Raw genomic sequence first — 27,754 nt, 5'->3', positions numbered from 1 at the left:
TTTGGGAAATACATTCAAAGCATAGCCTGTCTCCTCTGTGGCTTCAGGACATGGAGGTGATGCCCAGGGCTCTCTATGACAGACCCGGCATCTCTGCCAGACCTCCCAGAAGAGTGCTGTCTCCTTCACAGCAGCAAGAAGTCTGAGCTGTCATGGGGCAGGTGTTGTTTGTTGAAAACTGTTGGTTTACTAATGCATTATTAAGCATTGTCATTTAACAGAGGGCACATTCTAGTTGGTTTGCACGGTCAAGGTGAACCCGAGTAAACCCACACATGTGCTCTCTGGGACGCTGGAGAAGGTGGTGCCTGCAGCCCTGCCCCAGCCACTGGCAGCTCTACCTATGGAGCAGGAGGCTGGGCCCCACGTGAAGGAGCCTAGTCATGGCTCCCTTTCCCTTTGGAGTTCTTGATTGGAATCAACTCCATCTTCATGGCTTGTCATTGATCCCCTGTATTCTATTTAGGAGAAGAGCAGGATGGAGAAGGAAATCAGGCTGACAATGTTGAACTTTTAATTCCATCTATTTTTTCTTCTCCAGGAACTTTTTTTTTTTTTTTTTTTTTTTGGTTTCTTGTCACTTCTTTGTTCTCTAATTTCTCCTCTTCTCTTTTGGTATACCCCAAAGACTAGAAGGCTAGCTAGTGAACCACACTCTGAATACTCACAACCCCTAAGAGTACAACAGACCCCTTTCTTGCATCTCCCGCTTTGATATGATCCACTTATGTTTCATATTTGTGTGTGTGTGTGTGTGTGTGTGTGTGCGCGCGCGCGCTGGGGATTGAATCCAGGGACACTCTACCACTGAGCTACATCCTTGGCCCTTTTTAATTTTCTATTTCAAGCCAGAGTCTTGCTAAACTGCTTAGGGACTCACTAAATTGCAGAGACTGGCCTTGAACTTATGATCTTCCTGCCTCAGCCTCCTGAGCTGCAGGGATTACAGGCATAAACCACCATGCAGGGCTGACAGAATCCACTATTTAATCCAATTTTTGAAGTGCAGGGTAAGGCTGTGGCTCGGGGACTCCTTGCATTTAGTTCCAGAAGTGACTACAAATGGTCATCAGGAAAGTGATATCCAGATTTTCCATTTCCATCCGTGGTTTGCCCGTATCATGGCTTCTCTCCACTGACCACCCATGAAAGCTTATTGCCCACTTTACAAACCACAGCTCTCCTCTTTCTTAAATTTAACTCTGGTAGCCAGCTCTAGGGTATAAAACCTCCAGATGAATCTCCTCTATTAAAGTGCTAGAAACTTGGGGGATGGCTTCCTCTCTTTACCAATCTTATACATTTATCTTTTAGGGATGATGGTGATGGAAATGGAATGTGTGAGCCCCCTCAGGGTGGTGTCTGCCGTGGGAGTAATGACAGTTCTGTGTAATGACCTCACCTCTCCCAAGACTCCGGTATTGTCAAAGATGCTTTGCCATCGTGGGAGAATATGCTAGAAGCAAAGCAAAAAGAGAATTGGTAAGAAATATTGAATGCTAAAAATGGCCGCTTTTTTCACAAATTTAATCACAAGCAATTATGTTCAGCTATTCTCAATACTCTTCCCTGGGAAGTGTCATTATCTAGAAAGAAAAGCACCTTGGCATAGCTGAGATGGTGCAGGTTAGAGACACGGATTCTATTAAATGTAATGGGAATGTTTTTGAGAACAGGCAAAGGATACATCGAGTGGATAAAGCTTTACCTTATTCCTCTTAAATTTGTGTATGCTATCTCATAATTTAGTTAAAATGTAATTTATCAAATTGTATCATGAAATGTTTATGTCACTTAGTTCTCAGTTCATTTCTTGTGAAATGCTGAATGTTTTCTAACTCTGATTAAAAGATAAAATGATACTCTAGCTGTAACACCAATTTGTTTTTTTTACCTCCACACACTTTTCCTTTTCACTAAATATATGGGCAATTCTTGATCATAATGTCTCACAAAATTAATGGCATTTTTTTTCTGAAATTATATCCATAATTCTTATTTAATGATTTTTCGGAAGCTGGGAGATAGGGTCAATCTGTGCCTGGACCCAGACTTAGCAAGAGACTGTCAGAGTTTGAAACTTCTTGATTCATTAATAGCATACTTTTGCTATAAATTATGTCACTTTATTTCAAATTAAGTAGTGAGAGACAGCATGTAGATTTGTTATTATTTTTGTATATTACAAAATAGACTGTTAGCTTTTTTTATTGGTTGTTCAAAACATTACAAAGCTCATGACATATCATCTTTCATACATTTGATTCAAGTGGGTTATGAACTCCCATTTTTACCCCAAATACAAGTTGCAGAATCACATCGGTTACACATCCACATTTTTACGTAATACCATATTAGTGACTGTTGTATTCTGCTACCTTTCCTATCCCCTACTATCCCCCGTCCCCTTCCCTCTCATTAAAAACAGTTTGATCTTTATTTAACTGCTTTTAGTGTTCTCTCCCTAAAAAAGGATAAGTTCCACAATGTTTGACTCAGTGACTTTAAATAGTATTTCTGAAATGTGTATTAACCCCTTTTATTTGAAAAATGAGGTCAGACGTTGATGACAGAAAGTCTGATTAATTGCTTCACAGCAGTGACAGACCTCGCTGATCAGTTTATGTGGCCACCGTGTACCACTTATGGCATAAGCTGAATCTACACTTAGAGGGTGCAAAGAGATACAAACAGTTTATTGAATGCAATTGTATTGTCAAAGAGGTCTAAAAAACTATTTGTTGGGCTGGGCTTGTGGCTCAGCAGTAGAGTGTGTCACCTATCATGTGCGAGGACCTGGGTTCCCTCCACAGCACCACATAAAAATAAATAAATAAAATACAGGTATTGTATCAGCTACAACTAAAAAATAATTATTTTATAATATTTTATATTATAAAATAATGTTTATTTATTTTTTCAATTCTGAGTATTTTTATGCTAAACAATCTGCCTTTAAATGGAAAAAAATCAATATGGATGTAATTAATATTCACTTCATGAGTTTTGGTAAAGATTTTTTGGGATTCTTCCCAGGTATGGAGAGAGTGAATGATTCTAATGAATAAAAAATTAAAAAAATAAACAAATAGAAATTCACCCACACACACATGCATGCGCGCGCGCGCGCACACACACACACACACACACACACACACACACACACCATTTCAGTCCACGTTGGCTTCTAATTCTCTGCTTCCAGCAACAGTGAAGCAGCAGCTCATCAAACTGTCAGTTGATAGATCAGTAAAACGAAGTTTTAATAATAGGTCACCGAGTGATTTTGGGCCACGGAAGGGGTTTTATTAATGGACACTGCTGTAGCTAAACTTCCAGTCCCATCTTTTTGGAGGGAATAGAGCTTTTCAAACACCAGCACAGCATTCCCTGAAACGTGCAGACACGGATAGAGCTTGTCAAGCATGCGTGGGAATCTCTCGGGAGCCCTGTGACAAATAACACTGGAGCCTGACTCTTCTGAAGGGTCCCTGTCAGCTCTGACACCTTGTGGCTGTCACTGTCTCTGCGTCCTGCTCACACCTCGGGGCTCCCTTCTCGCCTCCTGAGGGAGGATGGGGGCTGCCCAGAGCTTGGACCCCGTGACCCAGGGCCCACCTGGATCCCTGGGAAACGGTGCTCAGTGCTCCCCTCCTGTCCCACCCTTCTTGTCCACACGGTCTCCATTCAGGACGGCCTCTGTCCATGGGTTCTAGCTCTTTTTACCTGAAGGAAGAATGATAGCTGGCTCACACCTCCCCAAACCTTCTACCCTTCATCTACAAGGACTGAGATGAGTCATGGGTACCTGGGCTGCCTACTCCCCAGGCATACGCTGGGCCACCTACACCTGCCTTGAGGCCACCAGTGCTGACCTCAGGATTCTAGTCGATATGAGTCACTGTCAGAGGCCCCCGACCTGTGCTCCTCCACCACCTGCACATCCATCTCCCCTCCTCCTCCGTGCCCACTGGAACACATGGTCCCCTTTACTCTAAGCCTCTTGTCCAAATCCCCTGCACTGTCTGGCCCTGACCAAAACCTGGCCCTCTCCCACGAGCAGAGCTCTCTGGGAACTCTCTGGAGTACCGGCTACTTGCTTCCCTTACCCTCCTAACACCGAGGTGAGGTGGGTCCTCCCTCCCCTTCATGGCAGCGTCTGGTCTGTTCTCCCCTCCCTTCCCTTTAAACATGCAGCTGGGAATGGCGGAAACTCAGCCCAGGCACTCGCGGCTCTCCTCGCTGCACTTCTAATCCTAGAGTTAAGCTCCTTATTTTTCAGTGATTTTATTTCCTGGCTCATGTCCTTCTCTCCAACTCCATTCCTATTGTAATGCCTGGTGGTTTCCATATTACATACATAATCCCTTTAACTCTTGACCTCCTAGGCCCTTGAATTCCTTTTCTCCCAGGAAGGTGTCCCTGTTCTGCTCCTCCACTTGGTCTCACGGCCACCCCCTGCCCTGTTCTTGTTAATGCAGCTGGGATCTTATCATCTATCTTATTGTTTATTCCAGCTCCTTCCCTCTAGTACTTTGATGTCAATGAACCCTTGATGTGACCCCATACACTAGGCTTAAAATACATTATTCTAATCCTGTTAACGATCTCTTGCACATACCTTTAATTTCTTTGCCATATTTTCAGATTCTTTCAGTTGAACCAAGGTCCTAGAAAAACTAACTCTTTACTTAGACCCACACAGCCAACCCTCAGTAGAGAAAAACACACAACCATGTGAATGACAAGCTTGCTGTTGATTTATGCCACAGACATGTTAGGGTGAACCGCCAGGCTCCCCGGTATTCAACTATATTCCACTTATTTGCCTCTGTCTTAAAACTTGCAAAACACCATTCGCCATTCTTCCCAGCTGAGAATATTGCTTCTCACTTCACTGATAAAACTTCAGCAATCTAAAGAGAATTAATTCCACATGTGCTCACTAGCATGTCTACCCACTTGCCTGTATCTATGCCTACAAGATTTACCTTCCCAAGTGTTGGGGACAGGAGCTGTCCGTGGTCCCCTAAGGCCACTCCTACTACACCTTCACCTCCATTCCCACATACTGAAGGGACATGGCTGCAGTCCCCTCGCTCTTCTGTGTCACCTGTAGTTCTCTCTCTATGAATCATCATCATACTATAATGTACTCATCTCTCTCATCTTAAAGAAAATGATTGTAAGGCAATCAAAGGGTACTTTAGTGAGTAGATATGCCATCATAATCCAGGCTAAGGAATATTATTCAGTGCTAAAAATAAATGAGCTATCGAGCCATGAAAATACATGGGAGGAAAATTGCAAGGGAAGGGAAATGTTTTGGTCAGCTTTTTCTCTGCTGTTGACTAAAAGACCTGGCCAGAAAAATTGTAGGGGAGGAAAAGTTTATTTGGGGGCTCATGGTTTCAGAGTTCTCAGTTCGTGGACAGCTGGTACCATTCCCTGGGACTCCAGGTGAGGCAGAACATCATGGCTGAAGAATGTGGTGGAGGGAAGTGATTCACATGATGATCAGAAAGCAGAGAGAGACTCCACTCACCAGATACAAAATGAGTACCCAAAGCCATGCTCTCAATGCCCATCTCCTCCAGCCGCATCCTACCCACCTTCAGTTACCAGTCACTTAACCTTCATCAGGGGATCCATTCACTGATTGGGTTAAGACTCTCATAACCCAATCGTTTCTCCTCTAAGCCTTCTTGCATTGTCTCACACACGAGCTTTTGGTGGACACCTCACATCTGAACTTTAACAGGAGAAAATCTGAAAAAGGCTTCATACTGTGGGATTCTAACTTTGTCGAAAGGAAAAACTATGGGGATAGTGAAAAAATCAGTGGTTTCCAGGGAGAGGCTGATTTGACAGAGGTTTAGGGCAGTGAGGCCACCTTGTTTGATGCTATAATAATGGACACATGTCATCATCCATTTGTCCAGGCCCACAGGCTGTACAACCTCAAGTGTGAACCCTACAGACTTCAGGGGATGCAGATGTATCTGTGTACATTCATCAGTTGCCACTATATACTGCTCTAGTGGGGGATTTGATGAAGGCAGAGGCCACTCACGAGTAAGGACGGAGGTCCATGGGATATCTGTGCATCTTCTGCTCAGTTTTGCTGTAAATCTAAAATTTGCGCTAAAATATAAAGTCTTTTTAAAAAAAAGGTCTTTTGACCTCATTGACCCTCTTGTTTCTCAGCTCTGCCTGACATCAAAACTCTCAAAAATATTTGTCTCTACCCACTGTCTTCAATTCTTGTTCTCCTGGTTTTTCTTAATCCCATGGCAAACAAGATTTTGCCCTCAACCACTCAACCAAAACCACTCTTGTTTAAGGTCACAGTGACCTCAATGTTGCTAAATCCATAATCAATTCTCAAACCTGATAATATTTGACCTTTCAGTAAACATTTCACAGTTATTCATTTCCTGATCCTGTAAACACTCTCGTCTCTTGGCTTCCTCGCCACCACCCAACTCTTGGTCTTATTCCCACTTTGCTGGTGTTTTTAAACCCTTTTTCTATTTTTATATCTTTTCTGTTTCTGTGTATTCTCCCTTGTCTCTTCCTGGGGTGTCTCAGGGCTCAGTTTTGGGGACCTCATTTCTTTATTATATTCACTTCCAAGGTGATCTCATCCTGTCTGATGGTTTTAAATTCCATCTATGTGCTGAGGACTTCTGTCTCTGGATCAGATTTTTACCACTTAACTCCTGACTCTATCCAATTGCCTATTCAACAGGAATGTCTAATAGAAATAGCCATCGTAACATGTCCAGTGGTACCCCCACCCCCCAAACCTCCTTCACCATGCCTCTTCTCAATCAAGCTCATGATAGCTCCATCCTTCCATTGGGACAGGCTGAAATACTTGGGACTTATCCTTAATGCCATAAAATCATGTTAGTTCTTCCTTTGAAATGTGTTCGGCATAGGGTCCCTCATCACCAGCTCTTTTGCCACCTCCTTGGTCTTTCCTGGATTTTTGTAATAGACTGTAATGACCCCTTGATGTCATGTTTAGTCTTTACACCTGTTGAGTCTCTCCTTAATACAATGGTGAGGGCCACCCCTATGCCAAGAGACTCAGAATCCTGCAATGACTCCCCATCTCACTCTGAACCAGAGCCAGTGAACTCACAGTGGCCTACAAGGGCTACCAATCTGACCCCATTACCTTTATGGCATTATGTCCTGTGACTCTCTCCTGCTCTCCATCGCCTCCAGCAGAGCTGGTTTCTTCCTTGTTGCTCTTTATGCGTTTTTTTACTGGCTGCTTCCTTTGCCTGGAGCATTATTCCTCCAGGTATCTGCAAATCTCATACACATAATGGTGAAAAATCTGAATTGTTTGACACAAACATTTGCAGCTCTGGGGAACAAAGTGGCATTCTGCCATCGTTTTTTCAGCTCTCATGCTGTAAATGAGTGTCTTTTCATGGTCTCTTTGGTAACATGTGTTTTGCCCTTTTGAATTTTCTGTGGGTGATTTTGCTGTTTCCAGTGGTCTCTAAGCATGATGCTAATGTGTTGTCTAGCGTTCCTGAGTGCAATGCCCTGCAGAAAATAAAATACGTTTTAGATAAACTTTGTCCCTGTGTGAGCTATAGTGTTATTGGGCCGTGAGTGCAATGCCTATGTATGTCCAATATGCCATGTCTAAAGAGAACCACACCTGAAACAAGGTTACATATGGATCACACCTCTTCAAGCAGTGATTACAGTCAGGAAACTGAACAGTCTGCGGTGTGTGAACCAGGGCTGCCCACATCAGAGCTGATCGATCCAAGTTCCCTGATCCCCAGATACTTACACTCACACAGGAACCACACATGAAACAAGGTTATATATTGGTAAGAATTCTGTAACCACAGGCTCATAGGAATCTAATTTTGTGTTTTCCTCAGAAGAAAGGACTCATTATTCACTAATTCAGAATTTGCAGAGGCTTCCTAGAACACAGCTACCACAAAAGGTAAGAATCGACTTTATTTCTTCAATTGAATGAAAGAGGTCTCTTTTTACATGAAACTGATCTCTTGTAATTTCAGGCAGTTGAGACCAGTTTCATGCATTTAACAACTGACTAAGCATCCATTATTTCACTTGATACATTTAAGGACCCTGTCAGACAAGATATATATCCCCATTTTACAGATGGGGAGAGTGAGACTCCAGAAGGCTTTTGAAGCTCCTCTAAAGTGCAGCTCACTGGATCATGTAGGTGTGTTGCTTCTGCCTGGATGGCAGAACAGGCTGGTCCTGCCCTCTACCCTCAGGTCTCCATGATGCTAAAGCTTGGTCAAAGGCAGCAAAGACAACTGAAGTCTCTTACCAGGACAGACTGAGCTCCTAAATCTCTATCCACCACCTCACCCCACCTCTACCTTCTCTATTCTGCCATCTTGAAAAGAAGACAGCTGTCAATCTTATCCTCTGTTGGATCACAACTCTTTCCAGTCCTAGGCTCCTTGCTTCAGTTACAATTTCCTTTCTCTCTCTCTCTCTCTCTCTCTCTCTCTCTCTCTCTCTCTCTCTCTCTCTAACTAGATAATTAGTCCCTCTTTGCTTTCCTCTGAAAGACAGGCAAAATGAACCATGAATTCAGCAGCAATCAGATCTGGACCCTAGCTATAGTCTTTCACAAATCTAAACTCAGCAGCACTGGATACTGTGACAATCCTAAGTTCACAGCACCATGGAGTCCCTGGCACAAAAGAGGCACTGAAAGCCTGCTGATGGAACCGACTGGAATGGCCAGGTGGACCACTAAACCAGAGTGGCTTCTGAATGTCTGGAAAGACGAGATAAGCTTGGAGGGAGAAATCCTGTTGCTCTCCTTCCTGTGCCCTGGGATGAACCCTGTGAATGTCCCCAGTGCCTCTCTGTCTAGCTGTCTATTCTCAAAGTGGGCCTTCTATTTCTCTGGATTCTTCCCACCACCATCAACTCTGTCCAACTGGGTCTGAGATTCATATGGGACTGTGAAGTGGAAGTAACTGGGGATCAGGGAATGTGTGTTGATCAGCTCTGACGTGGACAGCCCTCGTTCACACACCACGGACTGATCACTTTCCTGACTCTAATCACTGCTTGAAGAAACAAACCTGATAACTTTAGCAACAAGAACTCTACCAGAAATTCACATCCCCACCCTTCATCCTACTATTTCCAGGAAGGGAGAGCAATGGGGATTTTTAAAAATTAATTGAGTCTGTTAGATAGACTCAGGAAGTTTTAAGCATACACAAGTATGGCTGTGAGCACAAGCTCACACACCCCTCAGCCATCCTCTGTGTTTTTACTTTTATTGATCAATAGCAGAACTTCAAGGCATGAGTCTTAATATCTTCCACTTTCCAACACTCGCAGTAATGTGGATTCCGTGATATGGACTTTCTGTCATGTTCCAATAGAAAATATGAAAGTATATGTTAGCTGAGCCTGTTTAGAGTGCTGGCCAGGGAAACGCAGATCAGATGGAGAGGGGGCTGGTTTGCCCATGCTCATGCTCAGGGCCACATCCTTCAATGGCCAGAGAAGTTTAGGGAGAAGAGAATGGGGCTGAAGTCCAGCTATGCCTCTTTTCCAACCCTTTCATGGCCACATCCACACCAACAACCGTGTACATCTGCAAGGGCATCGTCACAGTATGAATGACCACTGCAGCCTAGGCAATTGCCAATCAGAATGGACACGGGTTGTGACATTCCAAAAGAGGCCCTGTGGTTCCTCCACCATGCCAGGCACTATCCCTTTCATGAGTGGATCTTGGGGAAATTGGAAGCTCCAAGTGGACATCTGGAAACTGCCCAGATATTGGGGAGGTACTCAAGACACTCAGGACAGTGAGCCTTTATCACTTTATCTAGAAGCATTTTGATTTTCTAACAAAGACTACAGTCATATCAGCTCATGCTAAATCATAGAAATGCACGGCTGTATTTACAGTATATATTGACCTCAGGCGCCACCATTTACCGAGATGATTATTGTCTTTAGCAGGAAAGTATGCTGCAGGCTTTCAGAATCCCTCATTAAATATTCTCGCCCAGGGGACAAAGAGATCTGGGTCTTCATCCCAGCTGGGCCATAAATTTGCCTGATGATCTTACTAAGCAAGTCACTTAAACTTTTTGAACCACGACTCTCTTGTATACAAATAAAGCAAAACACAACACAAGCAACTAGGCTCCTTCTTTGTAGATTTTTTTTCCTACAAAGTTCTGCATTCCAGAAAGGAAGAATTATGAGAGGAAGAATAGCAAGATAAGAGAGAAGGACAGTAAAAGCAAAGATTTGGGTCACAGCCCATCGTAACAGTTGTCTTCATTTAAATGGGATTTTACAGTTTCTTGAGCATTTTCATTGTACTAAATAAACTATGCCCCGAGCACCAGAGTGTGTGTACCTCTAGGCTCAGTGCTTAGAGTGTGGCCTGAGAGAAGAGATAGATACACACGTAACAAGAGTAGAGGAAGATTGATGTGTGCTCATTCGGGAGGTGAAATGAGCGCTGGGCTGCAAAGGGTGACAGCATTTGGTGTTTTAGAATTTTTGGAAGAGTATAATGCTTCCAGGCAATTTTGCCCTCAGGATTTGGAGGTATTTCCCCTTATTTTCTTCTCTGGATATGTTGCTCTGGAGAAGTCTGAAGACAGTTTAGTTTTCTTCTTTGGAGGATGCATTGTCTGCTTGTATGCCTGAACAACTCTTCCTTTATCCTTTAAGTTCAATAATAACACCGGGTTATCTCTTGGGTCCAGTCACTCTGTGTAAGAGCTTCCTGTGCATGGATATGCCTTTTCTTTTCTTCCCATTCTTTCTTTATTTTTTTAAAAAATTAGCTTTAAAATATTTTCAAATAATTCTTGTCTGCATATTTGGGGTTCTCTCTCTCTCGGGAATCCTTTTCATCCATAGACTGTATCCTTTCTATCGACCCTTGATATCTATTATTTAATCTGTGATCATTTCTCTTTCCTTTTTCCCTCTCTTCCTTTTACACTCTCGCAGGACTTTGAAGACTTTAATTAAAATTTTAGCCACGTCCATTCTGGCTTGGCTCTTCTCATAATTAGCTTTATAATGACAGTGTTTGGGTCCTCAGTCGGTTCCATTAGTTTTGTTCTCACTCTTTAAATCTCCTTCTGTTCCTCTGGCATATTATCTTTGGGAAACACAGAATACATGTTGTTATCAAGTATCTCCTGGCCTGAAGCACAGGCAGGAAATCTTCTGATCCTTGGGCTACGTTCTCTGCTGCTGGGTTATTTTTCTGTCCTTTTTGGTCACGCTGTTTCTGTGACAAGTTTCTACAGTCACTGTGACATGCCCGCCTCAACCCCTTGCTCACACCCCCCATGTGGGCAGCTCTGACTGCTGTGGTATTGTCTGGTAAGTTCTTCTTAACATCTTTCCCATCTCATTGCAACATTTCTGTTGTCCCATCTGAACCACATTCTGGGTTATTTTTGTACTATTTTTCATTGTCCTGATGATTCAGTGTCAATGAAGAAATTCAGCTGGAGCTCTGTGAAAGTTCATTGGTTCATCCTGGCTCTACTCTTTCTTCTGAAATGAAAAGAAACTGCCTAAATAGGAGACCATGGCATCTGATCAAGGGTGTCTCCTCCCTGTGTAGGAAAATACCCTGTGTTTTCTGTTATTTTTTTTTCCAATTTGGACTGGGTTCCTGAAAAACAGCAAGTCCAGGTAGTTATTCTGCTTCTGCTGATATGGCATTTGGTGAGGATCCACTTGCCCTGGTTTCCTTCTGAATGTGCAGTTAATAATACCACAGCATTTTTAAAGGCTCAAACAGAAAGTTATGTAACTACTATTGTATAATTACCATGGTAGGAGCTCAAAATGCGTTAGGTGTGAATTGCGGTGGTAGGTAGATCAGAGAACATTTCTCTACCTTTGCCCTAGGTTTCCTATCACACTTTAATTCTGCTTTCTTTTCCCAATGGGGTTGCATTTGGGGAATTTTTTTTAAACAACTGCATTTGCCTTGTATGACCTGTTGGGCCCATGAGGGGTAGGGAGCACTTAGGACTGGTGATGAGCCATAATCACATTTTCTGTTGACTTCCTTGACAGCCACATTCATTTTATGACATAAGATCACATTCATTTCTGGTTGCCGATGGTAGTAATTTTGTTGCTGATTTTGATTCCCGTCGGTAAAGGGGTGGAATGTTGTTCCTCTTTCTTTGTTCCTCATGCCTACCTGGAAGTTCACATAAGATTCCAGAGGCTGATGGGAGGAAGGGTTGATGAGTGACAGTAGATGAGTCGTGGGAGGGAGTGGAGGGAAGGGGCTGGTTGGCACCAGAGAGAATGGTGGGTGAGAACTATGGCAGGCAGAAGCTGGATCTTCATGGCTGGTCAGAAGATCTGGAAGCCATGAAAGGACTGAGCTTGGCGGTGGAGCTAAGACCAATACCTAGGCTTCTGGTTTCCCACAGTGCTCTCTGGTGAGTCCATCCTTTGGCCAAGCTGTCTCCCTGCGAGTGAGCCTGTAGCTCCTGGAGTTGCATGGCCCCAGCTTCTTGCCTGAGTTATTCTACACCTCTTTCTATTTCTAGTTCTGTAGTGAAAGAGAGACCATGGGACAGGGAAATATATATCACACCTGGTTTTTATCTCAGATTTTGCTGTGATAGAGGTAGATTTGGCTGGGAGATCACTGGGTCCTATTAATACAAGTTTTAGCTACCTCTGGAATTTGGGGAGCAGACATTTCCATTTCTAATGACATAACTCAGGGCTCTAACACTGATGTAGGCATCAGAAAGAAAGACTATTCATTCTGAGTACATAAGCACAGACATTTTGTATACCAAGTCCAGAATATTTCTCCCTAAATTGAGAAATCCCAAAGCCCCTACTGTCCGTAGGTGTCCAAAATCAGGGCTGAACATAGTAGGTGCTCAGTGGACATGCCTTCGTTAAGTAAAGGGAGATCTGTTGACTGCATTCCAGAGGTCGGAGAATATCCCTGGAGGCCTCCCCTCCTCTCCCACCCTATCAACGTCTCTAAATTAACACCAACGCTTTCCCAAGAAGCTTGAATCTGCCAGTGGAGTGAGGAATCTTCCAGCAGGCGGGTTATTTTAAATCTTTAATAGACATATTACCTTACATTATGGCTTCATCATCCGCCCCTCAGCGTGAGCACAAAGAGAACATCCATCACAATTAGTGTAACATTCCGAACACATAAAAAAGATGAAAATGTGCAGCTAAGTTAGGTGTAAGGGAGCCCAGCCTCTCTGAGTGCTTTTTCGTTAGACTGTGGGCACAGGGCCAGGCTGGGATGCTCTTCTCCCAGGGGCCCAGTGGGGATGAGCGATGCTCTGAGCTCCCTGCTTCTGTCCATCCTCCTCCATAATAGCAGAGTCTTCCAGTTCTGAGCCAAGACTGTAGCTGTCATTCTCAAGGCTCTGCTATGGTTTTATGACTGACCAAGCAGAGACCATTGGAGCAAATCTGGGGCACCCAGGCCCAGAACAATAAGAAAGGGACATTTTGAACAAAAAATGATATAAGGCTTTTCCACTTTATCTATCTATCTATCTATCTATCTATCTATCTATCTATCTATCATCTATCTATCTATCTGTCTATCCTTCTATCTATCATCTATCTCTCTCTCTTAGTAGAATAGCTGTACATACTTATGTGGTGCAATGTGAAAATGTGGCACACGTACACAATATTTACAATGTATAACGATCAAATCAGACTTATTACCTTTTCTCTTTCCTTAAATATTTATTGTTTCTTTATTTGGGGAAGTTTTGAACTCCTAGTTTTTTATAAAATACATAATAAATTGTTGTGAACTGTTACCTTACTGTGCTGTAGAACATTAGAATTTATTCCTGTCTGTGCTTTGGGTCATGTTATCCAACTCCCTCTCTCCTCCCACCCTCTACCCTTCTTAGCTCCTACTGACCTCCATTCCATGCTATCCTTATATGAGATCAGCATTTTTAACTTCCACGTCTGAGTGAGAATACGCAGCCATTGTCTTTTACTTTTCCATTTCTATTAGCTTATCTAAGCCCTGTCCCCACCATGTGAAAGAAGGACTTATTTTTCTTCCTTTTGCAGAGAAGAAAACTGGCAATCAAACCACTTCGGTGGGTTGCCCCACGTTGTGCAGAAAGTAAGAAGTGACTCATACCACATCGGTCCAGCAGCTGTCTTCATAGAATGTGGTCACTGGGCAACAGAGGTGTCTGCAGAGTCAAAGCAGGAGAAGAAAGAGGGAGAGCAAGCCAGCAAGTACCAGCACCTGGTGACCTGCCCCCGCCATTGCCTTTCCTCAGGTCATGCTTCACAAGATCATCCTCCTTTGCTTCTCTTTCAGTAGTGTACGTGAATTTATGGATGTATGTAGGTAATTATTTATCTCCCTCTTGGGTCCACAGATGAGTTGATCAAGCTCTTTCCTTCTCAGCTCTGTCTCACTGTGTCCCTCCAATACACCCTTGATCCTCCCTTCCTCTGCCTCACCTGCTTAGACACCTGCTCTGAGGTGCTGCATGTGCTTTGGTTCACATAACTGTTATTTCATTGTAAATCTATTTTTTGCTCTTCATTTCTCCCTCGACCCTAGCCTTTTGGAGTTATCTGTATTTGCTCTTTCAACATCTACCTTACTGTTCTCCGCTCCTGCATGCTGAGATCTGGGCATCTTCCATCTCTAGAGACAGGTACCCTAGATTGCCCTTGACTCCTGCCCACTGAAGACAATAAAATGATTCAACCAATATTAAGATCCCCTTGGGATCTGCCCCAAGCTTCATCTTGCCATTCCCCATTCTTCGTGTCCCTACAGCCATCCACTTGTTCAGCCTTTATCTGGATTATCACAAGGATTCCCCTGTCCACAGAGTCTCCCTCTCCTGACACTCTATTCTGCTCACTGGGGCTCAGAGAAGCCAGTTGGCTTTCCTATGCCTGCTCTCCTCTAGGCTCCCCCAACACAGATTTTTCTGTCCTAGACATTTGGTGCAAAGTTGACAATCTAAGTTGGGAGATGGTGAACTGTAGCAAAGGAAAGAAAAATGCGAAATGTGGATCTTCCCTACCAGGCTAGGTTTTGTTGTTCTCAGCTCCAGAAGGACAGATTGAAGTCTATTTGACTTCCCAGAGCCCAAAACCGTGTGTAGCACATATGCAGTGTGGCAGAGGGCTTTGACACGTTGGAACCTAGGACTGTGGTTAGTAGGTATCCTCTGCCCATGTGCCAGGAAGGAAGTCCCTCTTGGAGGGTCTGACTTACCAGCCGACAAGTGGAAGCTCACACCTGCAAATGGCCAGGTCGTGGAGAGTTGGTGAAGGTGGATCAAGAATGTGTGGGGGTGGGGCAGAGAAGGGGAGCCTGGAAACCTGAGAGAACTCACCCTGGGGAACTCGGCCAGCCTGGGAAAGAGAGGGCACAAGGCGAGGCTTGGATCTTGTCGCCCTCCCAGCGGCCTTGGCTTCTTCTTCTTCCCTGAAGAATCTTTTGGAGTTATCTGTATTTGCTTCCTGTATTTGAATCCTAAGGGTGCTGGGGGCAGCTGGGTCCTGAAGTGGTCCTGGCTTTAAGGTGACCTGAGCAACGTGTGTTGAACAGCAGGGCCAGAGGCCTGAAGGCAAGGCCTTCTGTCCGGTTCCCTCGCACCCCTGCCTCCCAGTCCCATCCACAGATGTATTCTCCTTTCCCCTTGCAGTTAGTGGTAAATTAATAGTTCTTCTATATGCTAATCATTTTCTTGAATCCCGTGATTTCTTCATTCAATTTTTTTTTTTGCTCTCTTGGTTTTCCTGAATGTATTCACCCTCTTTCTTCCTAAAGGGGTTACTGATTTGAAAGCTCCGTAATCATCCCTGATTCCATTTTCCTGCTCTCTCTTTAGCAATAGATATTGATGTTTCTACTGGGTCAGTGGCTGCTCGGTCCAGAACTGCATTTTCTATAGGCTTTGAAGCTGGTGTGACTCATGGGATTACATGGTCCATGAGAGATCAGGAGAAAAGTGTACGCAGCTTCTGAGTTTGTGACTCGAGAGGGAAGGTGAATGCTTTTTCCTTGTTTCCTGTGTTTCCCTTTCTCATCACCAGAGTGTGTAGCTGTTGGGAGTTTAATTTATCATTTTAAATCACAATTGGAAGCCACAGGTTGAGGTTGTTTGAGTAAGGAAAGAGTCACCAATCATAGAGAGCTGCACAGCAACCCTACAGGTTTCCAGTCCTATTCAGATGCCACCACGTCCACTGTGATTATTGTAGGGACATATTAGTTTCTTCTTTGTTTCAATTCCTGTATTTTGATCTTTGTCAGAATGGCCAAATCTGTGTCATATTACACAGACCCAAGCTCTCCACAGTCTCTGGACATGCCTGGGTCTGGAGACAAGTCTCACAGTTACCAAAACTATGCATGCCAAATCCACTAGCTGCAGCTAGTGAGCTTCATTAGAGATGTCAGAATATCTCAGAAAAATAAAGTAGAATTGAGGATTACATAGGAATTGTCACATGTCATCATTTTCTTAATTGATTTATATCAGCTTATTGGCACATTTTTAACCAATATGAGGCATCAACAGAAATATACAAAAATATATATTTTTTGGTGACTATATTTGCTCTAAATGTTATGAGTTCTCCAAAAGACAAAGTGTTATCAAAAATTTCTTTCTGAGAGGTGTCAATCTTTTGGCAGACTGGTTGGTCCAGAGTCTTGAACCAAAAATACAAATGTAGGGCTATAATTCTTATCTTTCCTCTAAGTAGTTTTGTGACCCTTGCAAGAAAAATAAGGGCATTGCATATAATAATATTTACTCTCTCTTTCAGATATGAATTTCTGTGTTTTGACTTGGAGTCTGAATGTTAATGCTAAGATATAGGTCTCCCTTAGCCACTTATTAACTAAGTCTGGATGAATCATTAGCTCCCTGAGTCTCAGTATCTTCCATCTTAATGAGAATGAAAAGACTTTGCCAGAGCAATTTAATAAGGAAATTATATGAACCCAATAGGATAGCAGATGGGAAGGTGCTTCCTAGAGCCAAAGGCGCATTGGTAGGGCATCTGGCTGCTTCACGGACAGCAGGAGTGTGGGTGGAGCCACCTGACTATTTGTGGGTGCTTCTTCAAGCCAGGCCACTGAGGGTGGGCCACCCAGGTACTTCCTGAATTATGGGGGGAAGGTGGATGGGGACTCCTGACTTGCTCACAGGACTGGGTTGTAGAGCTACTGGTGGCAGCTGTTTGGCTGCTCCCCAGGACCCTGGGGGTCAAGGTCTCAATATGGCTTCCAAACTGGGCTCGTCCCAGACCAGGGGACCAGAAGATCTAGGATTAGAGCCAAATATTGCCACTGTCGATAGTATTCCAGGACGTTCTTAACTAACGTTGAAGAACTACTGCAGCAGACTCACCCCCTCCCCAACATAACAAAGCTGCACCCTGGCTACTCACACTCTCATGTAGGTGCTGCTAGGGATTTTGCCGATGGAATTAAAGTCCCTAGTCAGTTGACTTTAAAACCTGGAGATTATCCAGGTGGGCCTCATCTAATTATGGGAGCCCTTCAAAATATTTGGCAACGGGATTATTCTAGCCTTTTCTGGTTTTAAAATAGAGTGGGCCACTTCAGAAGGAATGAGATAGCCCTAAGAAGCTGAGAAATAAGCTCTTGGTTGACAGCCAGAGAAAATCAGGGACTAGAGTCCTATGACCACAGGAAAGAGAATTCTGCCAAGCAACTGAATGAGCCCGAGAAGGGAATGCAGCCCTATGGCTCCAGGCCTGGAGGCCGGCCTTGTGAGCCTAAGCATAGTACCTGGTCCAGCCCAGTGGGACTCTGACCTGCAAAACTGTGAGATGATCGGTGGGTGTTGTTCTGGGTTATTTCATTACAAAGGATCAGAGAAGAAGTATCAGCTCTGGTGGGGTGTAAAGAGACCAGGCTTGGGATATCTTGCTTGGTGTCCAACCTCTGGACATTTAACTTCCTTCATTGTATAAGAATGATAATAATATCTAAAATTCCTAGAACGGCTGCAAGAGGAAGGAGAACAGAGACTTACAAAAGAGCTGTTGCAGGGTAACATCATTTCCCTCCAAAGTGTGAATTGCTAAGATTTTAATTATAAGCCTATTCTTTCCTTTGGGGTTTATTCAAAGAAAGCTCCCTTGTAAAGTAAAGGGGTCCCTGATAGTGTTATGTGATTGTGAGGCTCAATGAATTCTCCTCCGAGCTTTGACGTGTGTTCCCTCTACACTGCCTCCAGTCACTAGCCTGGGGACCTTCCTCCCAGAGGCTGTAGGTCCCCGAGTCCTCGTTTGAAGGAATTCTCTGCACGCTCCAGAACTCAGTGCTCTGGGCAGGTGCCTGCTGTCCACACAAAGTCCAAAGTATGAACTCCTTGCCTCTCTGATGGATATGAGCAGGCCATAAAGAAAACAGTTCTAGGTCATTGTCATAATACCAATATCACCGGTTGTAACACCCTCCTTTAAGGAAAGTGTGTGTCTTGTGTGGATACTTTGATAAACCATTGAGTGAAGAGAAGATACCTTAAGGACATATGAGAATTACAGTGGGGTCTCCATGAATCAGTTATGGATATTTTTATTAGTGGAATTATGAAGGTGAAGTCCAATGCCAGTGAGATCATATAATAGAAATGATTTTAGAAGTCCTCTTCTAAAAGGGAGAGAATATGAGATCATTGCCAGCAGGAAGGGAACTTCAGAGGAAGAACAGAGACCAGCCCAGGAACCTGCGCACCTCACATCTCCAAGGGGCATCATTCATGTGGATGGTGATGTGCAGCCTTCCCAGAAATGTCTGATGGGAAATCATTAGAGCTCTGCTGTTTTGGTTGCTGTGTAAAATCTCTTCCTTCTTTCCACATGAAATCTTAACGACGTCGATGACTTTTAAATGCAATGTTGTGGACGATGTGGCCAAATACTATCCACATACTCAAGTTGGGCAAGATAAAAAGAGCCAAGGTCCTGAATGGTGAAGCTATAAATCCAGTGTAATTCTGTAGCATCCCACTCTGAATCAGGCACTGGGTTGGACTACATCAATACAGGGATATAAACATACTACATGCAAAAATGTAAATGATGACAATAATCTTGCAAGATACTATTTAACAAGAGAGAGAACTCAGATATGAAGTGATGTGTCAAAACAACATAGAAATTGAAGGCAGGGCTGGGATCAGACCCCTGTCCATATGCTTCCAATGCACCTGGTTGACTGCACTAAAGATGAAGTGAAAAATGGGCAAAGGGACTTCCCATTTTCTCCTTTCATCAATAACTTCCAGAAATCCTGATGCTTGGGGACTTGGAGCTCAGGTCAACTCTCTTCCCAGCTCCATCAATCTTAGAGAGGGGCTTGGGGTAAAGAGTGAGTCTTATCTGCTGAGTGACATTGTCAGGGTGTTTGGGGGAAAACATTCCACTGTCTCTTCTTAATACTGTCTAACAGGGGAAAACAAATGTCTTCACCTTTCCGCCCTTTGATAGAGAAATCCATGCCCAGAATTTTCAAACAGTAGCTCAAGAAACACGTAACCTTTGTCCCACTAATTTATCATTTCTGTAACTTGATAATAGTGCTCTTCCAGCTGGGCCACTGTATTATAATGAAGCATGTCAGAGAGATCTTGAAGCTTAATGAATACAAAGAAATTAAACTCCCAAACCTGCTGATTTGAACAATCATCACTGCCCCCCCACCATCTCCTTTTTTGGTATATTTCTGAGCCATTAAAAAAACTAATTACTTACCCAATAACTGAGGTCAGACTTGAATGTGTGAGCCACTTCACAACAGCACAGGCGGAAATCACCTCTTCCTGTCATGAGGCTTTCTCCCCTCCCCTTTCTTGCTATAGACATACAGTATGTTACAGAAATACCAGGCAAGGACCTGCCTTTATAATCTTCATATAACTTTGAGCAAAAATAAATAATAAATGCTTAGGAATGAAAGGGAAGAAGCAGTGTTGGAACCTCTACTGAGCTGTCAGGAGCTGCTGACAAAGGAGTTTGACTCGAGGGAACAGTGGCAAGCATTTGAGAAGAATAGCAGAGACTGAGCAGAGATAGGTTGGTAAGTGATGAGAAAGACAGCCCTTTAGATACCCTGAAGTGATGAGAAGCATCTCCTGCATGGCTGTGGGAAGCCATTCTCACTGTTGATCATGGTAACTATGTGCCATTGGTGAAGGGATGTGGTAGACCAGTTGGCCAGAGGAGGGTATGAGGGTGGTCAGGGGAACTGGTTGCTTGCATGAGGAGGGGTCGAGGGAAGGGAGACCTCCTGAGACCTGCGGCATCTCTTGCTGACTGGTGGTGAGACCCTATTATGTTACTACCCACTCTTGACTTTCTATCTACAAAGTGTTTTTGGTCACTCTGTTGGGTTTTTGAAAATTAAATGAAACCCATCAGTTAAATGAAACCCATTTGATTAGAATAAACCCACCAGCTTATCCCAACACTCAGTACATGGTAGATAATCAATAAATAATAGATTTGTTATTACATACACTCCAGTTGTGAGTACAAGTCTTGAGCTCCAAGACAACTAGTTAGCAGCCCCATGACCCTTGTGGAGACCAGAAGTAAGTGGCTTGTTGAAGTCAGATGCTCAGGGGCTCCCTGATGGCAGGTGCTCACGACCCCAGCTCTGAGAAGCCTGGCTCTCCCAGGGCCATCCCAGTGGTGCCAAGGTGAGTCATCTGTTCACTAAGCAGTGAAGAGCCACTGAGGCTACTCCAGCACGGGGGTGGGGATGACATGCATACATTTCAAAATCTCTAACTCAAAGTCACTTCCACTTGCAGCCAAGGAGACAAAATGCCTAGAGGCGGGAAAAGTGCAGTAAAGTAAAACTTTCTCCACTGTGAATAAGGAACTAAGTCTGGTAAAACAACAAGGGTGCCTCAAGGTTGACCTGTGCAGAATCCCAACAGCTCATTGCTCCTGGTGTGAGGAGGCTGGTAAGGTGGGATAAGGTGAGACAACAGGAAGCTCCCTGAGGGTCACTTTTTAGCCTATTTTCAGTTGACCCCTTATACCTTGTCCCAACAGGTCAGGAGAGAACAAGGTCAGATTCTGATTAGTTCGGCAAATGCTAAGAAATCCACTTTAGTCATTGACATTTACCTCAAGGGCCCTAGGCAGGAGCCTGGGGATGTCGAGAGCAAGTCAGGGAGGTCACTGTGTCATGAAGGACACTGGTCTGAAAGCCAGGAGTTTGAACATCAGCCTATCTTTACCAGGAGAATTTGAGGGAGTCCTTTGTTCTCTGCAGAACTCTGTTCCTAGTGGAGCCTGCATTAGTGAGACTGTATCTTCTTAGTCCCTTCCAAGTGCGATACTTGAGAATCCCGAGTGTGGAAGGTGAGGTCCCTAGGAGAAGTCACATTTCACTTTTCCCTGCCAAGATCTGCAGTTCCATCTCTCCAGGCTGTCCCCTGAGCCAGGATACTGTTTGTGGGCTCCCTTCTGGACTGCACATCTTGGGCTTTTCCACCTCCCTTGGTTCACCCAGGGACCCTGGCTGTGCCTGATGTCCACCGATGGCTGCTCTTGGGAAAGGAGGAGGTCAGGAGCCTCCAGTCAATTTTTAATCACAGATAGCAGGTGCAGAAGCCCCGGATTTATGAATGCCTTTCATCTTAACCAACCTGCTGCTGGCTCCCGGTGACTCCCTCTTACCCAACCTACATGATTTATACATCTATCGCCCACTGCAGTGAGCCAGAGGCCAGGCTGAGCTGCAGAATTTCTAGTTGCCCCTTCTCAAAAGCATCTCAGTTCTCTTGTGATGTCATCATAAGCTCATTTATTGAAAAGTGTCTCTTATTCCACGGAACACAACCCCCACCGCCTTGCCCACAGCCCACCAGCTTCCCCTCTCTTTGGAATCCAGAGCCCTCCCTCTCACCTGGCCCTCTGGAGAACTGTGGTTTTCTTTAATGAGGCTTGAACTGATGGATCTGGAAGGCAGTCAAGGACTCGTGAATATCAGGGGCCGCTGTGGGAGACCCACTTCTGATTTCCCAGCCCTCCTCCTGACCCTCAGGCATTCCGCCCACGCCTCTCCCTTCCACAGCTGGGATGCATCTCCTTCAAATGGGGTCTCAGAGACAAATCTCAGGCTCCTGGAAAAGGTTTCTGTATTTATTTTAATACATCATGAGCTGGGGTTAGTGTTTTGTAGCAGGCACTAAACCCAACCTGCTAAAAAAAAAAAAAAAAAAAGAGTGTCTTTAGGCCAAGAAAGTGCTCCTGATCCTTAAGAGCTAGAGTTATTGTACCAGTTATGTTTCTCTCTGAATCCCATTTGGCCATGGGGCCACCAAGACAGAGGGCACAATGGAGAGGGGATATTCATTAACCCTTACAAGTAGTCATTTCATACAGGAGGCAGGTAATAGAAATGAATTAATTGGCTTCCAGTACAGGTAAGGCAATAAGGAATAGCCAAGTCTGTGACAGTCTTAAAATGTGAACTATCTTATTTATAAACAATTAATAATTTAAAAAAATAGAAAGCGGCATGCAGTATTCTATAACCCAGACAAAATACATCAGCTGATTAAAGATTTCCAGATTTAACCTCTGCTTTGCATGCTCCATCTTAGTACACACAATAGCTCTCGAAGGTGGGTTTTATTATTCTTTTTATAGAGGAAGAAATTGAAGGTCAGGGACACCAAAGACCTCGCCTGGAGTCATGCAACTCGTAAGCAGTAAAGAAGAGGCTGAGAAACAGATCTGCCTGGCTTCTCTCACAGAGCCCTTGCCTGCCTCCATGGAGGAGACCCTCAGGAGGGCTGCAGGATGCCCCAGCAGGGGGACCAGGTGCTCAGAATCGGCAAGCAAGGACATTTTCTCCTTCACATGCCCTTGGCTTTTCAGGACTCTTATGAATTTGCCAGTTTTGACCCTCAAGTCCTTGAGAACTTCAAAAGCATCTGCAGAAAAAATACACTTGTTTCTGAGTGGTGCTTCCTACTCCTTCTGTGAATGTGGCTTTTTTAAGTCCTAAAAAAAGTGCTAATTTTCTTTCTCTTATGCATTCTTATTTTGAATGTACTCCCTGATTTTTATATGAAGGGAATGATGTCAAACTTCCAGAGGTTCCAAGTCATGTGGACTCAAATTAGATTTCCCTGGTTGCCCATTGGGTTTGCAGCTTGAAGGGGCCTGGGGAATTAACATTTCCTGAGCCTCTGCAGATGTGCCTGGCCCTGAGCTGTGTTCCTCCAGGATGTTATTTAGTCTAATTCCTGCTTCAATCCTGTGAATTGGGAGTTATTGGCCTCATTTAAGATGAGAAAATAGAGCTCAGGAAGTTTAAGGACCAGGTTCCAGCTGACACATAGCAGATGGAACCAAGATTCGGACCCTGGGCTTCCTGATGCAAAATCTAGCCCTCCATCCCCTGCGTGGTGCCACTTATGAATGAGGTGGCTCTGTCTGTGACAATGTTAACAGATTGATGAGAAATCCTTCTCTGACTTTCATTATTTTATTGTACCAGAAAAAGGAAAACAAATTACAATTTATACCAATAATATCAATATAGGCTTTTGTATACCTAGAACCAAAAGTAATGGAAAGGCAACTTCAGCCCAGCCCTCCTTGAAATTCTTTCATTTATTATTTGCTCCAAAAAAAAAAGGATCAGAATGTATTATGTTAGCACAAAATATTTCACTGTTTCATGAAAGCCTAAGAATTTACAATTGTGTGATTACATTTGTACCTTACACTTTGTGCTCCTGTTGTCTTAATTTTGTTTCTATATATGCTGTAGCCCCATGATTCATTCATACTGATTTTGCTTTAAAATGTCACACTCTTTTATTCTTTTACAGATGGTGTATTTATATGTCAATTTAGAATTTTACCCACTAAATATATGTGTATATATTATATAAATACACTTACATATATAGATACATTTAAATATGTATATAATGATATGTATAGTACATATTTCTTAGTTGGTTTTCTGCTGCCATAAGAGAATACAGGAGACTGGTTAACTTACCAAGGAAAGAAGTGCATTTAGTTCATGGTTCGGGAAGCTGAAAGTCTTAGATAGGTGTATGCATCTGGTGAGGGCCTTGGGCTGTCATAACATGGAGGTCAAATGGAAAGGCAGGTGAGTGACTGTGGAGGAGACTGAGCTAGAGGAGAAGGCTCCCTTTAGCACAATTCAGTCTCATGAGGACAAGGCATTAATCTCTATTAATGATCTAGTGGCCTTTTAACTGCCACAGTGGCAATAAAATTCAAGCATAAGTTTTTGGAGGGGACAAGTTACGTTCAAACCACAGCAATATATTTATATTGTATATAAATATATTTATAATGGTATGTATACACACCATTTTTATATAAATACACATATTTATGTGTTAAGTATATTAAATATTATTATATATATTTAAATTTTCTTAATATAAAGACATGTACTATGTACTATAAAGTGTATGTCTATGTAATATGTTATATATAATATACACTATTACATTATTACATATATGTTCCCTGGATAAACCTTTTTTTTTTTTTTTGGTATTGGGAATAAAGTACCCAGGGGTACTTTACTACTGAGTTATATTCCAAATCCTTTTTATTTTGACTCAGGGTCTTGCTAACTTTCTCAGGGCCTTGCTAAGTTGTGAGGGTATCCTTGAACTTGTGATCTTCCTGCCTTGACCTCCAGTGTCTCTGGGATTAGGGGTGTGCCCACCATGTCTGGTCCTGGATAAACTTCTGACATGATTTTTTTTTCTTTCAGCATTTAAAATAAAGTCATGTTCTGCCTAATGGTGTTTTGGACAATGGCCAACTGTACATGCAATAGAGGTCTCATAGGATTAAAATGCAGCTGAGAAATCCCCATTGCCTAATGAGTGTAAACTGAAGAAACTCAAGAGGAAAGAAAACTATAGGATAATAAAAATAAGAACTTCTGCATTAGTCATCCTTGTGAAATACCTGAGGCAAAAAAAAGAATTATCAAAGAGGAATCATTTGTTTAGCTTCCAGTTACCCCAGCCATGGTAACTGCCTTTACAGACATGCCGTTTTCATATAATTTGTTTTACTCTATCTTTTCTATGTGTAGATAGTTCCAGTAAAAGATTGGGCAGTGCCATCACTTTGACCTCTGATCAGAGCAGCATATCACGTCAGCAACTGAAGAAGCACTCCCACCTCAATCTAGGAAGGAGAGAGGGAGAGAGTCGGGGCTGGGGAGGAAGCGATCAGGGTCCTATGGTTCCCTTTGAGGGCACAATCCCAAATGATCTAAAGGCACCCCACTAGGCTCCACCTCTTAAAGTTCTAAACACACCCAGAAACTGCCAAAAGTGGGGCCAAACTTTTATGTATGGGCTTTTGGCAGACACTCAAATTATACCCAACCTACAAACCCTATCAAAAATTCACAGTGTTTATCAGAAACATTTGACCACCTCATAGAGCTCTTCAAAAACTTTGAAAACAGACCACTGCTCACAAAAGGATGGTGAAATGTTTTAATGAGAGGAATGTTCACGGTACATTATGTGCTCACAAGCAAATCTATGATTGCAAAGAAGAAACAAGCAAATAAACCACTGTGTGCATTTTTCTGAAAAGGATGACTCTTCAGGAAGAGCCTCGGGCAAGTCCTAAAGGAAGTATCCCAGAGGAAGGCATTGTTATTAGAGGAGCGACTGCCTCATGCATGCTGTTGCCCCTCAGGACGTTCCACTGGGGCAAGATGTGGAGGTGGAAAGCAGTGATACCAATGTAGCCAAGAGTGATGAGTAGGTGTCTGTCTTAGTTTTTGTTTTGTTTTTTGTGATTCTGGATATTGAACCCACCACCTCATGCATGTTAGGCGAGTTCTCTAACAGAGTTATATCCTCAGCTCTTTGTCTTGGTTTTTAACAAAAATGTTGAAAATGTTAAAAAAAAATAGAAAAAGCTTATAGAATAAGAATATAAATAAAGAAAATGTTCTGTACAGCTGTACAATGTGTTTTTAGGTTTTTAGGACAAGGGTCATTACCGAAGAGTCAAAAAGCTAAAAAAAAAATTTAAAAAAAATTAAGAACCATGGAGTAAAAAGGTAAGCTAAAAATGATGTTTTACTGAGGAAACAACCTTTAAAAATTTTTGGCATAGACTGTGCACAATGTTTATAAAGTATATGGTGGTTGATAATAACAGCCCAGATCTTCACATTCACTCACCACTCACTGACTCGCCCAGAGCAACTTCCAGTCCGTCAGACCCCAGCCGTGGTAACTGCCTTTACGGACATGCCGTTTTCATATAATTTGTTTTACTCTATCTTTTCTATGTGTAGATATGTATAGATACACAAATGCTTACCATTGTGCTACAGTTGCCTGCAGTATTCCATACAGTAACAGGTTGTATGGTAGGAGCAATAGGTTGTACTCTATATCTTAGGTGTGTAGTAGTAGGTTATGCCATCTAGGTTTGTGCAAGTACACTCTGATGTTGGCACAATGAAAAAATTGCCTAATGTTGCATTTCTCAAAACATATCCCCATTGTTAAGAGATGTATGGTCATCTGCCACTCCATTGTCTTCTGATCATCATTATTTATGAAGAAAAGTCAGATGTCGTTTCATTGTTGTTTCCTAATGTGCATTCTCTTTTTACTTGAATCTCTTCAAATCTGGTTTTCTGTGCTTTTTTTTTATTATTACTTTTTGGTTTGAGTTTTTGTTTGTTTGCTTTCTATTTTAGACTGAAGTGTTTCTGAGAAGGGGTTTAGTTATCCTGCTTGGAGTCCATTGGCCTTCTTAGATTTCTGAATTGATCCTTCATACAGTTTGTTAAAACACCGTGTCTGCAAATATATCTGCCAGCCTTTTTCTCCAATCTCCCCTCTAGGATTCTATTTGTATGTTAAAACATTTGATATTATACAACAGTTTTAGCATACTCTGGTTTGTTTTTATTCATCAATTTTGTCTTTGTGTTCCAGTTGGGACAATTTCCATCATGTGTCTTTAAGCTCATTGACTTTTTTTCCTTCTATGTTCTATCTTCTATTAATTAATTTAGTACACTGTTTATGATATTTTATTTTTTATTTATTGCATTTTGATTTGGTTCTTTTTTAAATATTCCCCATCTTTGCTGAAATTTCTCATTTCTTCATACACATGTTCACATTTCCACTATATCCTTTAGAATTTTATCAGAATTGCTTTAAAGTCCCTCTCTGGTAATTGCAGATGTAAATAATCTCTTTTACTATTTCTATTGTATATTTCCTGTCTTGATTTCAGTTTGCATTTTCTTCCCTTTTTGTATGCTTTTACCACATAAAAGGATACTCAATACTGAAGTATGTAATATTTGCTTCTACAAAGGTGTTCTCCTGTTTTTATCTTACAAATTGAAAGTGAAGGCTAAGCCAATCTGATCAAGTGAGCCTGGATTCAGATGCTTTGTTGCAGCTTCAGTCTGATTCAGTTCACCACTCGACTCAACTGTCCCGAGGACAGTGTGAACATTCTGTCTTCATCAGGAACTAAGCTCTAAGCACTGGTAAGGTTCTGGAAATTTGCCTCTGATTCATGGCTGAGCTTTCAGATATATGGAGACCTCTCACTATTACATAACTAGCCCACCAGGATTTTGGTTGAGAAC

The sequence above is a fragment of the Urocitellus parryii genome, chromosome 14 (assembly GCF_045843805.1).
Source record: "Urocitellus parryii isolate mUroPar1 chromosome 14, mUroPar1.hap1, whole genome shotgun sequence".
Taxonomy (NCBI): domain Eukaryota; kingdom Metazoa; phylum Chordata; class Mammalia; order Rodentia; family Sciuridae; genus Urocitellus; species Urocitellus parryii.
Note: the sequence above shows the minus strand (reverse complement) of the source record.